Here is a 13,783-nt window from a genome sequence, read left to right as displayed (position 1 = left end):
GGTAATTGGTTTGTTGGGGTTTTCTATTTCTTCCATAGTCAGTGTAGGTTGTGTGTTTCTAGGAATTTTCCCCTTTTATCCAGGTTTGTCTCATTTGTTAGAATACAGTTGTCCATAGTATACTCTTATGGTCATTTTTATTTCTTTATGGTCAGTAGTAGTGTTCCCCTTCTGTTCTAGTCTGCTAGCTGCCGGAATGCAACACACCAGAGATGGGGGGCTTTTAATAAAAGGGGATTCATTTCATTAGTTCTTCAGAGGAAAGGCAGCTAACTTTCATCTGAGGTTCTTTCTTACTTGGGAATGCACAGGAAGATCTCTGCTGGCCTTCTCTCCAGAACTCTGCATTCCAGCCACTTTGCCTGGAGTGATTCCTTTCTGTATTTCCAAAGGCCTGGGCTGAGCTGTGAATGCTGAAATGTGGTTTGCTGAGCTGCCTGGGCTGTGCTACGTTGTGCTCTCTCATTTAAGCACCAGCCAATTAAATCAAACATCATTTACTGCAGCAGGCATGCCTCCTAGCCGACTGCAGATGTAATGAGCAACAGATGAGGTTCACGTACCATTGGCTCATGTCCACAGCAACAGAACTAGGTGCCTTCACCTGGTCAAATTGACAACTGAATCTCACTACCACACCTTCTCATTTCTGATTTTATTTATTTGAATCTTCTTTTTTCTTTGACAGTTTAGCTAAGGGTTTGCTAATTCTATTGATCTTTTGAATGAACCAGCTTTTGGTTTTTTTTATTTCTCTCCATTGTTTTTCTATTCTCAATTTAATTTATTTTGGCTCTAATTTTTGTTATTTCTTCTCTTCTCCTTGCTTTGGGATTAGTTTGCTGCTCTTTCTCTAGTTTCTCCAGGTATATAATTAGGTCTTTGATTTTAGCTTTCTCTCTCTCTTTCTTTTTTGTTTTTTTGGCTCTGGGCATCGAGCCTGAATCTCTAGCATGGCAGGTGAGAATTCTGCCACTGAGCCACCATAGTTCTCTTTTTTAATTTTAACCACTTAGAACTGTAATATTCCCCCTCAGCACTACCTTCTTTGCAGTCTATTCATATTTATATGATGTATTCTCATTTTTATTCATCTCAAGATATTTACTGGCTTCCCTTTCAGTTTCTTCTTTGACTCACTGTTTAAGATTGTGTTACCTAATTTCCTTATATTTGTAGATTTTCAAATTTGCAGCCTGTTATTGATTTCCAGCTTTGTTCCATTACGGTTGGAGTAGATACTTTGTTTAATTTCAATCTTTTTAAATTTATTAAGACTTGTTTTGTGACATTACATGTGGTCTATCCTGGAGAATGGCTCATGTGCTCCTGAGAAGAATCTATATCCTGATGTTTTGGGATACAATATTTTGTATATGTCTGTTAGGTCTAGTTCATTTATCCTCTTATTCAGGTTCTCTGTTTCCTTATTAATCTTCTGTCTAGATGTTCTATCTGTTGAAGGCAGTGGTGTATTGAAGTCTCCAACTATTATTGTAGAGGTGTCTATTTCTCCCTTCAGTTTTGCCAGTGTTTGCCTCATGAATTTTTGGAGCACTGTGGCTAGTTGTATAAATATTTCTGATTGTCATTTCTTCTTGATGGGTCACCTCTTTTATTAATATATAATGTTCTTCTTTGCTTTTTATAACAGCTTTTCACTTAAAGTATATTTTGTCTAGTATCAGTATAGCTACCCCATTTCTTCTTTGGTTACTATTTGCATGGAATATCTTTTTCCAACATTTCACTTCCAATCTTTCACTTTCAATCTTTGAGTCTAAGATGAGTCTCTTGCAAAGAACATATAGTTGAATCATACTTTTTAATCCACTCTGTCAGTTTGTGTTTTGTTAGGGGAGTTAAATCCATTAACATTCAGTGTTTTTTACTGTAAAGGCAGTGCTTACTTCAGCTATTTTGTCCTTTGGTTTTTACATGCCATATATATTTTTTGATGTCTTTATCTATTGCAACCTCCTTTTCTGTACAGTTAATCTTTGGAGATATCCCTATCCACTTTTACCCCTTGGGGCAAACTCTTACTCTTCCTCAGCTCACAGCTTAAACTTCATTACAGGGAAGGTGCTCTCTGAGCCTAATTTAAGGGAAATCCCCTACTACCTTCTTATTGTAGGTAAAAATCTAGTTTCTCTAGATTCTTAATACCTTATAGATTTCCTTCACAGATCACTCCACAGGTTACAATGATTGAAGTAGTATTTTATTATTTCTTTAATGTAACTCTTTCTCACTTTTAACTCCATGGGATCAGAGACCATGTCTCTGTTGTTCAGCACAGTTTAAGTAGCACTTAGAATTTTCCCTAGCACTTAACAGGGTACTCAAAATTTGTTGACTACATAAAATCCTTGTGACACAGAAACACAAAAGGGAGAGGCAATGGTAGCTAGAGGAATAGGGCTTCAAGACTGGCTTCCAAGGCAGGTCATGTCACAGGAAAACTCTTAGGTCCATGTCTCATAAATGGAATCCAAAGCCAGGGCCAAACTAGGCCGTCTGTGTTCAGGTCTGTCATTTGAACAAGCAGACCAGTCTTTGAGAATGAGTTAGAAAGCAAGATGATATTTACTCTGAGTTTCTTCTCCTCTGTTGTGAAGTTGATGAAGACAATGTTTACATAAACGTAGGATGTCATTCTTTAGCATGAAAACTCGGTGCACATGTGATAGAAAGAATTCAATGATCTCTTCAGAGGGAAACATACAGACTGAGCCATTTAATAACCTTTCCAATGAACTGATAGAGCAGACAGCCAGTATTTGGTCACATGAAGTGTTTTATAGGAATTGTCTCACCCCAAATTAATGAGGAAAGGATACCTTGTTTAATAAGTAGTGTAGGCAAAACTGGCTTTCTCTATGGATTAAAGTAAATCTGAATTCCCACTCAACACTAGAAAGTTGAATTTAACATGAATTAATCCCATACAGTTAATAGATGATGATGTAGGGACTATCTTTGTCATCTAAGGTTGAGTGAAGGCTTCAAAAAGAAAATCTCCAAAGCACAATCTTTAGGTAAAATAAAATGGATTAATTTGATTGCTTCTAAAATGAAGATTTATTTTTAATAGTGGATATCATAAACAAAATTAACATACACATAAAAATGAAAAAAGTTATTTGCAATATTTAGAACTGACAAGAGTTACATATCTTGTACATGCAAAGAGCTTTACAAATCAATAAGACAAATACAGAAAAATAAACAAAGTGAGATAAAAAATTAGAGATAGGTTTTGTAGATAAAATAAACAAAAAGTTATTAAGCACATACAGAGAAGTCCTGCCCCAATGGAAATTAGAGAATGCAATTAAAGCAACCATGAAACATCACTTTTTACTCATCAAAAAGGCTGGAGGAAATGTAAATTTTTGTTGGGAATATGAGGATTTAGGAATCTTCGTGTACTATTAGTGACCCTATAATCTAGAGCAGATAGTTCTTCTGGAAAACAAAACCTGGCAGCATTTATCCAGATGAAATTTATAACCTGTAATCTAACAATCCTGTTCCTGGATATAGAGACTAGTGACATTCTCACCCAGGTTTTCAGAGGGCAGATGTGGGGCATAGTTTGTGGTGGTGGGGGGGCAACTGGAGGTATCTAACTGGGAGGATGGAGAAGAAACATATGGTGGGCAACACACTAGGAGAGTCTCTGCAGCAATCAGAAACAGAAGATTGGCTGTCACCACAACCTGGATAGAACTTACAGACTAATGCTGAGAGAAAAAAATCATAATTAGTAAATAATAACGATTATAATTAACATGCATGTAGTATTTACTACATGACAGTTGTAGACTCAAATACCGTGGATGTAAGTTTTATTGTTACCCACAGTTTACAGAGGGAGAAAGTGACACCCATAAGGGCACCTGGCTGGGAAGTGGACATGCTAGGATTTGAACTTGGGCAATTTGGCCACAGAGTTCTTCCTCAAAGTACTCACTACACTACTTAAGAACTACAATGAGAGCTGTAGCTCCGTTCCTTTTATGGAGATACTAAATTCATAAATATCAAACTATAATCCATGATTTTTGTGAAACAGATTAGCATCAGTGTTATCAAAATATTAAGGATACCAAAAAATAGCAGAATATAAACAAAAGAAAATAATAAAATAAAAACACCGACAATTCTTTGCATAACCCACTGATGAAAATGTACCATGAATGGAGGAGCAGGATTCAATCTTTTGTATACCTGAGATTAAGTAAAAGATTTTGTAGCTAAAGACTGTCTTTCAAGCATAAGTGTAAGGAAAGATCAAGAAATAACTGCAACAAGACACTGAAGGGAAGAAGATGGCATGTAGGATTTTCATAGCTAAGAGACATCAATGCCTGGCTTCCAAGTTCAAAGACAGATTGACTCTTTTGTTAGGACCTAATGCAGCATTGAAGCCAAGTGGTAGAAAGCTTGCCTGCCATTAGGGAGACATGGGTTCGATTCCTGGCCCATGCACCACCACCTCACCACCCCCCCCCCCAAGAAAATATTCCTTTCAAAATAGTACTGCTCATTGATAATGCATCTGGTTACCCAAAAGCTCTGATAGAGATGCATAATGAGATTCATGAAAACATGTTTCATGAATCTCATTATACATGTTTTCATGCCTGCTAACACAGCATCCATTGTGTAGCTAGCTCAGGGATCAAGGGGTAATTTTGACTTTTGAGTTTTACTATTTAGGAAATGAATTTCATAAGACTATTGATGCCATACATTATGATTCCTCTGGGCAAAGTCAACTGAAAACTTTCTGGAAAGGAGTCACCATTCTAGATGCCATTAAGAATATTTGTGATTCATGGGAGGAGGTAAAAAGGTCAGCATTGACAGGAGTGGAAGAAGTTGATTTCAACCCTCAAGGAAGGCTTTGAGGGGTCCAAGACTCCAGTGGCGGAAGTGATTGTAGATCTGGTGGAGGTAGCATGAGAACTAGGATTAGAAATGGAGCCTGAAGAGGTGGCTGAATTACTGCCATGTCGTGATGAGACTTTGAGGAGTTGCTTCTCGTGGATGAGCAAAGAAAGGGGTTTCTTGAATGTGCTCCTGGTGAACATGCTGTGAACATTGTTGAAATGACGAAGATTTAGATTATTACATGAATTTTGTTGATAAAGTAATAATAGGGTTGAGAGGATTGACTCCAAATTTTTTTTTTTTTTTAGATGCATGATCTGGGAATCGAACCCAGGTCTCCCACATGAAAGGTGAGCATTTTACCATTGAACTTGACTCTAATTTTGAAAGAAGTTCTACTGTGAGTCACATGTTATCAAAGAGTGTTGCATGATACAGAGAAATATTTCATGAAAGGAAGAGTCACTCAATGCAGCAAACTTCATTGTTGTCTTATTTTAGGATATTACCAAGGACATCCCAATCTTTAGCAACCAGCACCCTGATCAGTCAGCAGCCATCAACATTGAGGCAAGACCTCAATGAAAAAAGATTACAACTTGCTGAAGGTTCAGATGATGGTTAGCATTTTTCAGCAAAAAAGTATTTTTAAGTTAAGGTATATGCATTGTTTTCCTAGAGTAATGCTGTTGCACACTTAGTAAGCCATAGCATAGTATAAACATAACTTTTATTTGCCCTAGGAAACCAAAAAATTCAGGTAACTTGCTTTGTAGCAATATTCACTTTGTCACAGTGATCTGGAACTGAACTTAAAATATCTGAGGTATGCCTGTAAAGGAAATTCCCCTTGATAATATGGGTGGGCCTCATCCAATCAGTTGAAGGTCTTAAGAGTGAAAACTTAGTTTCCTGAAGAAGAAAAAATTCTGTCTCAGGACCCCAGCATCAAATATCACCTAATTTTCCAGCTGGCTAAAAACTTTGGACTTGCCAGCTTCCACAATCATGAGCCAGTTCTTTGAAATAAACATATTATATATAAATACCTTATTGGTTCTGCTTCTTGGGGGAACCCTGACTGACACTCATGGCATTCAAGGCTCTATGTAATTTAGTTTGTTCCTAACTGTATCACCTACCGCTGCCTCTTATGCATGCTACACTAGGCATTATTGTGCAATTGCTATTTTCAGCATACAGTCTATGCTTTTCAGCCTCCGTGCCTCTGCTCAGAATTTCTTCCTCTTATAACTCTCCCCACAAATCTCCACTTTGCAAAATTCAGCCTTTCCCTTGAATCTGGATTCACATCCCACCACCTCAATTAAACTTTTCCAAATTCATTTCTAAATTAAGCCCAATTATGTCTGGGTTTCTGTAGCCTTCTGGTTTAATTTTGCTCTGACTTATATAAGTTCTACCTAAGATTGTAGTAATTTGTATATACATTGTGGCTTCCCTGTCTTGTCCATCTTTGGCTTCAACTCTAGTGAATGGTTGCACATGATATGCATTCCATAAGTGAGTATTGAACTGAATTAGAGCATTTCAAACACAAATAATGCCGTTTTTAGGAAATAAGTCTGGTCACCTTACATAGGAATGGGTTGGATCTGGGAGATCCTGGAATTAGAAATAATGTGAAATTTAGGCATGAGGCAATAAGGATCTGGAGGGGCAGTGACTGCATGCTAGAAGAGGAAATGGTGATTCACAGCGATGCTGGGGGGAAAACAGTAGATTGTTATGAATGATGATGATGATGATAATTATAGCAATGAAGATGATAGCTTGTATTTGTATAGTACCTTTCAGTTCATGCAGATGATTCCCGAGTTATTTATGCAGATTGGATTCCTGAGAATGAAATGAAGTGATGCAATAAATAATATTTTAAAGTGATAAAATGAATGGCATATTTGTATTTTTCTGGGAAAGGCTTGTTAGCTTCAAAGTTGGCAAAGATATATAGCACAGAACATTTAGGCAACTTAGAAATCAACTTATTGCAATTTAAGAGTTGCTGCAGTTCTCCTGCTCATCAGGGGGTAGTCAGAAGATTTATCCGAGGAACAGTTGGAGAAATCCATTAGAACAAGTCCCTAATAACGAATTCCAAATACCAGTGTTATTTTTAGCAAATATTTATTGAACTCCCTTGGATTTCCCGAGAACTGTATTATTCCTTCAGAGGGATGTAGATAGAGCAATAGTTCCTTTCATCTGGGGACACATTGGTTTCAGATTGTTGTATTTTGGTGCAAAGGCTAAAGTGAATGTCTTTGTCTTCTTAGGGTAAAGGGCATGGGAGCTTCTTAATATGATGCCACGGGACCTCTTTCTTTCTGACTGCAGAAACCTAGGACCAGTCTACTCTCTTTATTTTGTAGATTTATTTATGGAGTGTTTTGATAAATGTCTTTTACCCTTTAAAGCAAAGTGATTAGAATTCAAAGAAATGTGCTTAATTGGTGTCTGCTTAAGCACTCCCCATATCACCAGCTACAAAACGAAGAGACTTAATGCGTGTTTACATTGGATGTCACTAGTTTTGTTTTTGTTTTGTTTTCTCTCAATTTGCATTTGTGGAAGAGGCTTGACTTTTGACCTGTTGTTGGACAGGGAAGAATTATATTATTTAGACATGTAAGTCAGTGCCACCTCGGGACCTCACTTTGTTCTTTATGCCCAGAAGGAATAAGGGAATACAAGAAATGGCTGCGGGATCAGGTCTAGAGCTGGATCCTGGGAGAGGAGGAAGCCCTGCAGATCTTATTTCAAAGGGGACTAAAAAATGGCAATTAGGTCTGGTCTGAAAAGGGACTGAAAGTCTCCAGTGTAGTGTAGGGAAAGAGACAGAGTGGCAGAACTCTCTTGCAAAAGGTTCTTTTAGAAGGTCAAATTTCAGTGCCATGGTTCAAGTGAGGATTATTGGGCAAATGTGGGCTTGCTGGGAATGGGCTCTACTTGGTCTCATTGATCAGGTACAATCAGTAAAGGAAGACAGCTAAGACCCTATTAACTCAGTGCTCAAGTAACAGACTAGCTTGTTATTATCATATATTGTGTGGGGCTACGATATCTACTACCAGTAACAGTGGCCTTGGAAAGGGGGAGCACTCAGTGGCAAAAATTGTGAAACAATGGATTCAACAGGGGGATAAATGGATAGTAGGCAATTGAAAGGAGAAAAGGAACTTTGTTCAGGTCAGTCCATAATAAGATTGGCAGGGAACTGACAACCTGATTGGTAGGGGTCTGACCTTTGTGATGGCATTTCAGTGTGCATGTGTGGAAGCAGCCCCCTTTTCTATTTCTTTCAGTGAGCTCTCATAGGAAGAGACCTGCTGAAATGGTCACTTGGCATGCAATATTTCTTTACTAGAAAGAAAATATATTGCATTTGCTTATTGTCCAATGGGTGTGGCTTTTAGGAAAAGAGACACATAGGTGAGGGAGGAATGTATTTTTTTCCTAGGCTGGGCATGGCTCACATTCAGAAAACCAGAGGGGAAGCAAAATTCAAAGATTGTTGACTGATTTATGTGGTGTGTTAGCAAAAAGCCCAAGGCAATGTTGATATCTATGTTTATTCTGGGTCCTTTAAAACATGTGCCTTTTACAACCTTAAATTGGATTATTGCAATTTGCTGACCAACATGGTATGTGAGCCCTATCCTTTTATGTATATATTTCAGTCTTCTTGTCTCTGTTAACCATGATCCCAGAGGTTATCAGAAATGGAGTTTTATACTTGGAAAACTAAATACTAGAATATATTGAACAACAGAAAGGAAATGAAACATACCAGGAGCAGTGAAATTGAATCTTTCTTTAGAAAGAAAGGCAACAGAAATTAAAGAACCTTCTGAAAAGAAAACACAATAAGTTATATTTCCACAACTACAGCTAAACTTTATATTGAGTTTTCCAATAGCAGCTGCATTACAGAACTGTGGAAACTCCACAACTACTAAGAAGGAAAACCTAAAGATTAATATCAAACAAAGCTGGAGTTGTCTCAATAAAATGGTGTCAACAACCTGCTTAATTCTAGGGGCCTGAAACTGCATGGTTTGCAGAATGATTTTTATCTAGAAATCATTTTGATGTTTATTAGAACATTTTATTGCACATTAAATATGGCAGGAACTTTTCAAGTATACAAATGTCGTTTTTCAGGCTGCTATGATAGATACACATGAATGGGTTGGTTTAACAACTGGAATTTATTGGCTCAGGATTTCAGAGGCTGGAAGGCATCTTCTTCCTGGGCGTGGGCGCATTCTGACTGGCTGCCAATCGTTCCATGACTTTTCTGTTACCCATGATGCCCTTTCCTTTCTCTTGCATGTTCTGTTAGCTTCCAGCTTCTGGCGACCCCACTTGGCTTTCTTTTCATAAAGCCTCGGTTATAGGATTAAGTAAGGCTCAGCCTCAATCAGTTGAACCACACCTTAACTCAAAATAACATCTTTAAAAGGTCCCGTTTATAATAGATTCACACCGCAGACATGGATTAAGATGAAGATGTTTTTTTTTTTTTCTGGGTTACTTAATTCAACCTCCCATACAATAAGTTAGAAAATTTCTATTGGATAGAATAAATCAAGAAGGTTGTCATTCGTTGGAAGCTGCTCCATACCAGCCACTCTGTTAATTTATGTACACACACACTATCTTGTTACAAGTTCACAGAAATCCTATTAGGAGATATAATTCTTGACCACTCTACAGGTGAGGAAGGTAAGGTATAGACAGTGAAGACGTTGCTGAAGTTAAAGGTCTCAGTTTCCTTTTTAAAAAATCTCTTTCTTATAGCAGAATGACAACAAACAAAGAAAGAAGCAATGATGGAGTTTAAAAATCACTGCCTTAAATGTCAGAGTAGAAACCATCACCAGAAAAGTAGATTCAGCAAGAATAACCCATAGCTTCTGGGGTTGGGGATTTTAACAAGGAACAGATATTTACATAGATGCAAAGTACCTCCTCCCAAATTATTTGCTTAAAAAAGAGTAACTATGCAGAGGGAAGACAGACAGACAAAAAGTTATCAAAATGAACCTCTACTCAGGAGCAATGGATATCAGGTGCCTCTGGATATGGTTCTCTGAGAAGGGCATTCATCCTTTGGACTGTACTTCAGCCAAGTTGCATAATGTAAACTAATCATGGAGAGGAATCAGAAAACACACTGAGTAGTGTTCTATAAGGTAATCAGCCATAGTCTTCAAATTTGGCAATGTTATGAAAAACAAAGAATAAAAAAAGACAAAAGGGGAATGCTAACCAAATGTAACCCTATCTGGAACTGGATCCTGTACCCAAAGAAATGCCATGCTATAAATGTTTGGAACAAAATAAAATAAATAAATAAAAATAAAATAAAAGTTTGGGACAGTTGAACTAACAAGAGAACAGATTGGATAAAAGTTTTGTGTCACTGTTAAATTTTCTAAAATTGCTAGCTCTCATTGGGTAACAAAAGAGAATATTCTTAGGAAATGTACAGTGAAGCATTGAAGGGCTAAAAGAACTTGTATGCTACCAACTCTCAAAAGGTACAAAAATATGGATATAAGCAGAAAGGAAAATGGGAAAGCAAATGTCACAAAATATTAAAATTTGATGAATCTAGATCATGAATATTTGGGAGTTCTTTGTATATTCTTACAACTTTGCTAAGTATAAAATATTTCAAACTAAAAAGCAAAGCAAAGTCTGAATCATAGAAGAAATATTAGTCACACAAGCACTATTTCAGGAAAAGCACTGGGTACAAGTGATTATACAGTCACTTTTATTCAAACCTCAAGTAACAGATAAATCCAATGCTATATAGACCATTTCAGAGCCCAGATTAAAGATAGAGAAGGTGCCAACCTTCTAAGGAAGCTAATGTGATCTTGAATACTTGAGTCACCAGATAAGCTTGAGCAGGTGTTCACTTCCCAGGGGCTTTTGGTGAAGCAGGTGAGTAGGGGCTGGTGAATACAGCCTGTGCCCTGCTTGCCAAGAAGTGAATCCTGCAGAAACTACTCCAGCCTGCAGGAATGTATGCAAAGATGCCACTGGAACTACTTGCAGTCCTACCTGAAATTCAGACCTAAGAAGGCAGAAAAAAAGAAAACCAAAGAACAATTTCACCCATGGTGGTAAATGTAAAAATACTTGTAAATTAATGCAATTGCAAACTCTGCAGCACATTATAAGAACACCATATTATGACCAAGAAAGTTTCATTTTAAGATTAGGTAGACAGTCAATATTAAGGAATTTACAACTCAGCTCATCAATAGATCAAAGAAAAATCAATGTAATTATTTTAATAGTGCCATATATATTTGACAAAATTTATCATCAAACCCTGATATAAACATTCTGTAAACTAGAAATATCTTAGAATTCATTAACATGATAAGCCAAATAACACTCAAAGATTAAAAGCGAGAAGCATTCCTATCAAATTCAGAGCCTCAGTTCCCGCATTGGAATGGAAATAATAATTCTACATTTCAAGGTTGCTGTGAGAAGAGAAAAAAGTGCTAAAAATAGCTAATAAGCATAAATAAAGTGAGATGGAAGTGATAAAATCCAGTGTATTAGTCATTACAATAAACGTGATTGTAAAGACACACGAACACTTGAATTGTTAATTTGCTGTTACTTGAGTAATCAAACTATATTTGATCAGAAGATTCATGCTGTGCATCATACAGTGCAGCTCAATAAATGTTATACCAGTTATTCTCCTTTAGTTAAAAGTATATAATCATATGGCTATTCCAAATAAGTTTTAAATTACAAGATACTTTGTCATTATTATTGCTGTTATTAAGAATATCCATTATCTAAATAGAAACATCACCTTACACATACTATGGGAAAACTCACAGATCTTATAGATAAGCCATGTTGAATGTTAGCATGTAGGTATCATAAGACTGTCATTTTTATGGGTCAGAAAATAATTTCTAAAACATATGTTCCTGCTAGTATTGGCAGAATTCCTTAGAAATATATTAACAAAGTGAGTAATTTATAATATCTTCTTGTCCTATAAAATTCTTGGGTGGAATCTTAAATCAAGCTGTTAGGTTTTGAGAAAGAAATGAAAAAAAGGCAAATGCAAAAGCCCTGTTTGGCACAAAGACTGGTGGGCAATAGAACTCCTATTGAGCTGTTTTACCAACAAAATCACCCAAAAGGAAAGCATATCCCTATGAAGTAGAAAAATCTGGAAATTTCTTTAAAAATTATTCTATGACAGCAAATCATTTATTTATCATTGACTGATATGTTTCTGATGCAAGCTATGTCTACCCATAAGTACCCCGACTCACGGTCTCCTGACAATTCTCTTTAATAGCATTTTTCTTTTTATTTATAAATCATATTAGAATTTGAGATTGGGTTTTTGTGAGTTTGTTTCTTCGAAATCTGTCTCTTCCACTAACTCTGAGCTCCAAAAGAACATGCCAAGTTTGCACATGACTGTTACTCAGAAGTTAGCAGAATGTTTGGCACAAAGTAATACCCCATCCATATTTGATGGTGAATTAACAAATAAATATAGTAATTACCAAGTCAGTAAATCAAATTAATTGTCAATGCATGCAAACCAGTGATTTGGTTGCTCTCCAGAAACCCTTCACGTTACCCTCATTTAGCAGCAATTTGACAGAGTAAAAGGAAGGGATTGCTATTTAAGATTGCCTTCTTACTAGGATGGAATAAAATTATAGGTGGCAAGATTAGAATAATTTTTTATTAAGGCATCATTGATGAAAGATAATGCTTACCTGGTTAGTTTAGACTAGGCCTTAGTATTATGACTGTAATTTTCAGTTGAGTCTACTTGGTTTAAAAATACTTGAAAAATTCATTATGACTGAAAGACAATTAAGTGGCTAAAGCCATGCTGTGGAAGGCTATTATTCATGTTTAATTTGGTTCTAGTATTCTCTTCCAAGCTCTCCCCATTAGAATAATGGGCCTGTAGGCTACGGGCTCATTTCCTTCTTCAAATCTCAGACAGATCCCTTCTTTCTTTCATAATTTTAATCTCAATATTCCCCAGTGATCCAGTGATATAGGTTTGAGTTCTGTATTCTTTTTTTGCTTAAGTGCACCAGGGCATTTTGTACAAATTTACAGGTGAATTCCTTGTCTTCTTTTGTATTATGTTCAAATGTACACACATTAAATCCTAAGTACAGAGTTATCACAAATTTCTATAGCTTTAGATATTACCCGTGTCAAATTCAAAAGAAATATGGAAATTCCCGTTCCTCCAATATTCTTTGAATAATTTCGTTGCCACCAGTTACCCCAGGAATGTTTTTTTTTTAACTTTGCTGTGACCTCTTGGCCTGTCTGCCTTCAGCTGCTCTCTGTTGCAGAGAGTTTCAGTGGTAGAATGCGGAGGGATGTTTTTCTTCTCACTAGTCCATGGTATTTTGGCTGGAAAAGAGAATCTTCAGGGCTGACCATGACCTGAAAATTGCACCTCCACTACAGGAAAGTGCTTGGCATGTATTTTGTGCTACAATCTGCAGTCATTTGACTGTTATTTGTTAACTCTTTCATGGCCACTGTGCATTAGTTTTGTGCCCATGGGGCAGACACAACAAATGAAACCCTAACAATGCAATCAACTTGGTTGTCTATTTTATGTAGACTGATAAAAAGTTACTTGGAAAAATGAAATCCTTATTAAAAACACACCCAAATTCATTTGCATCATATGAATAATCAGTCTCATGATGTTCTAAGAGCACAATCCTCCCTGACAGTCCTTCAGTGAACTCAAATTAAAAGGCATGAATTTAGAACATTTAGCATTGGGACAGGTTCACACGAGGTGCCCAGTAAG

This window comes from Tamandua tetradactyla, chromosome 5 (genome assembly GCF_023851605.1).
Source record: "Tamandua tetradactyla isolate mTamTet1 chromosome 5, mTamTet1.pri, whole genome shotgun sequence".
NCBI classification, from domain to species: domain Eukaryota; kingdom Metazoa; phylum Chordata; class Mammalia; order Pilosa; family Myrmecophagidae; genus Tamandua; species Tamandua tetradactyla.
This window is presented reverse-complemented; position numbering follows the sequence as displayed.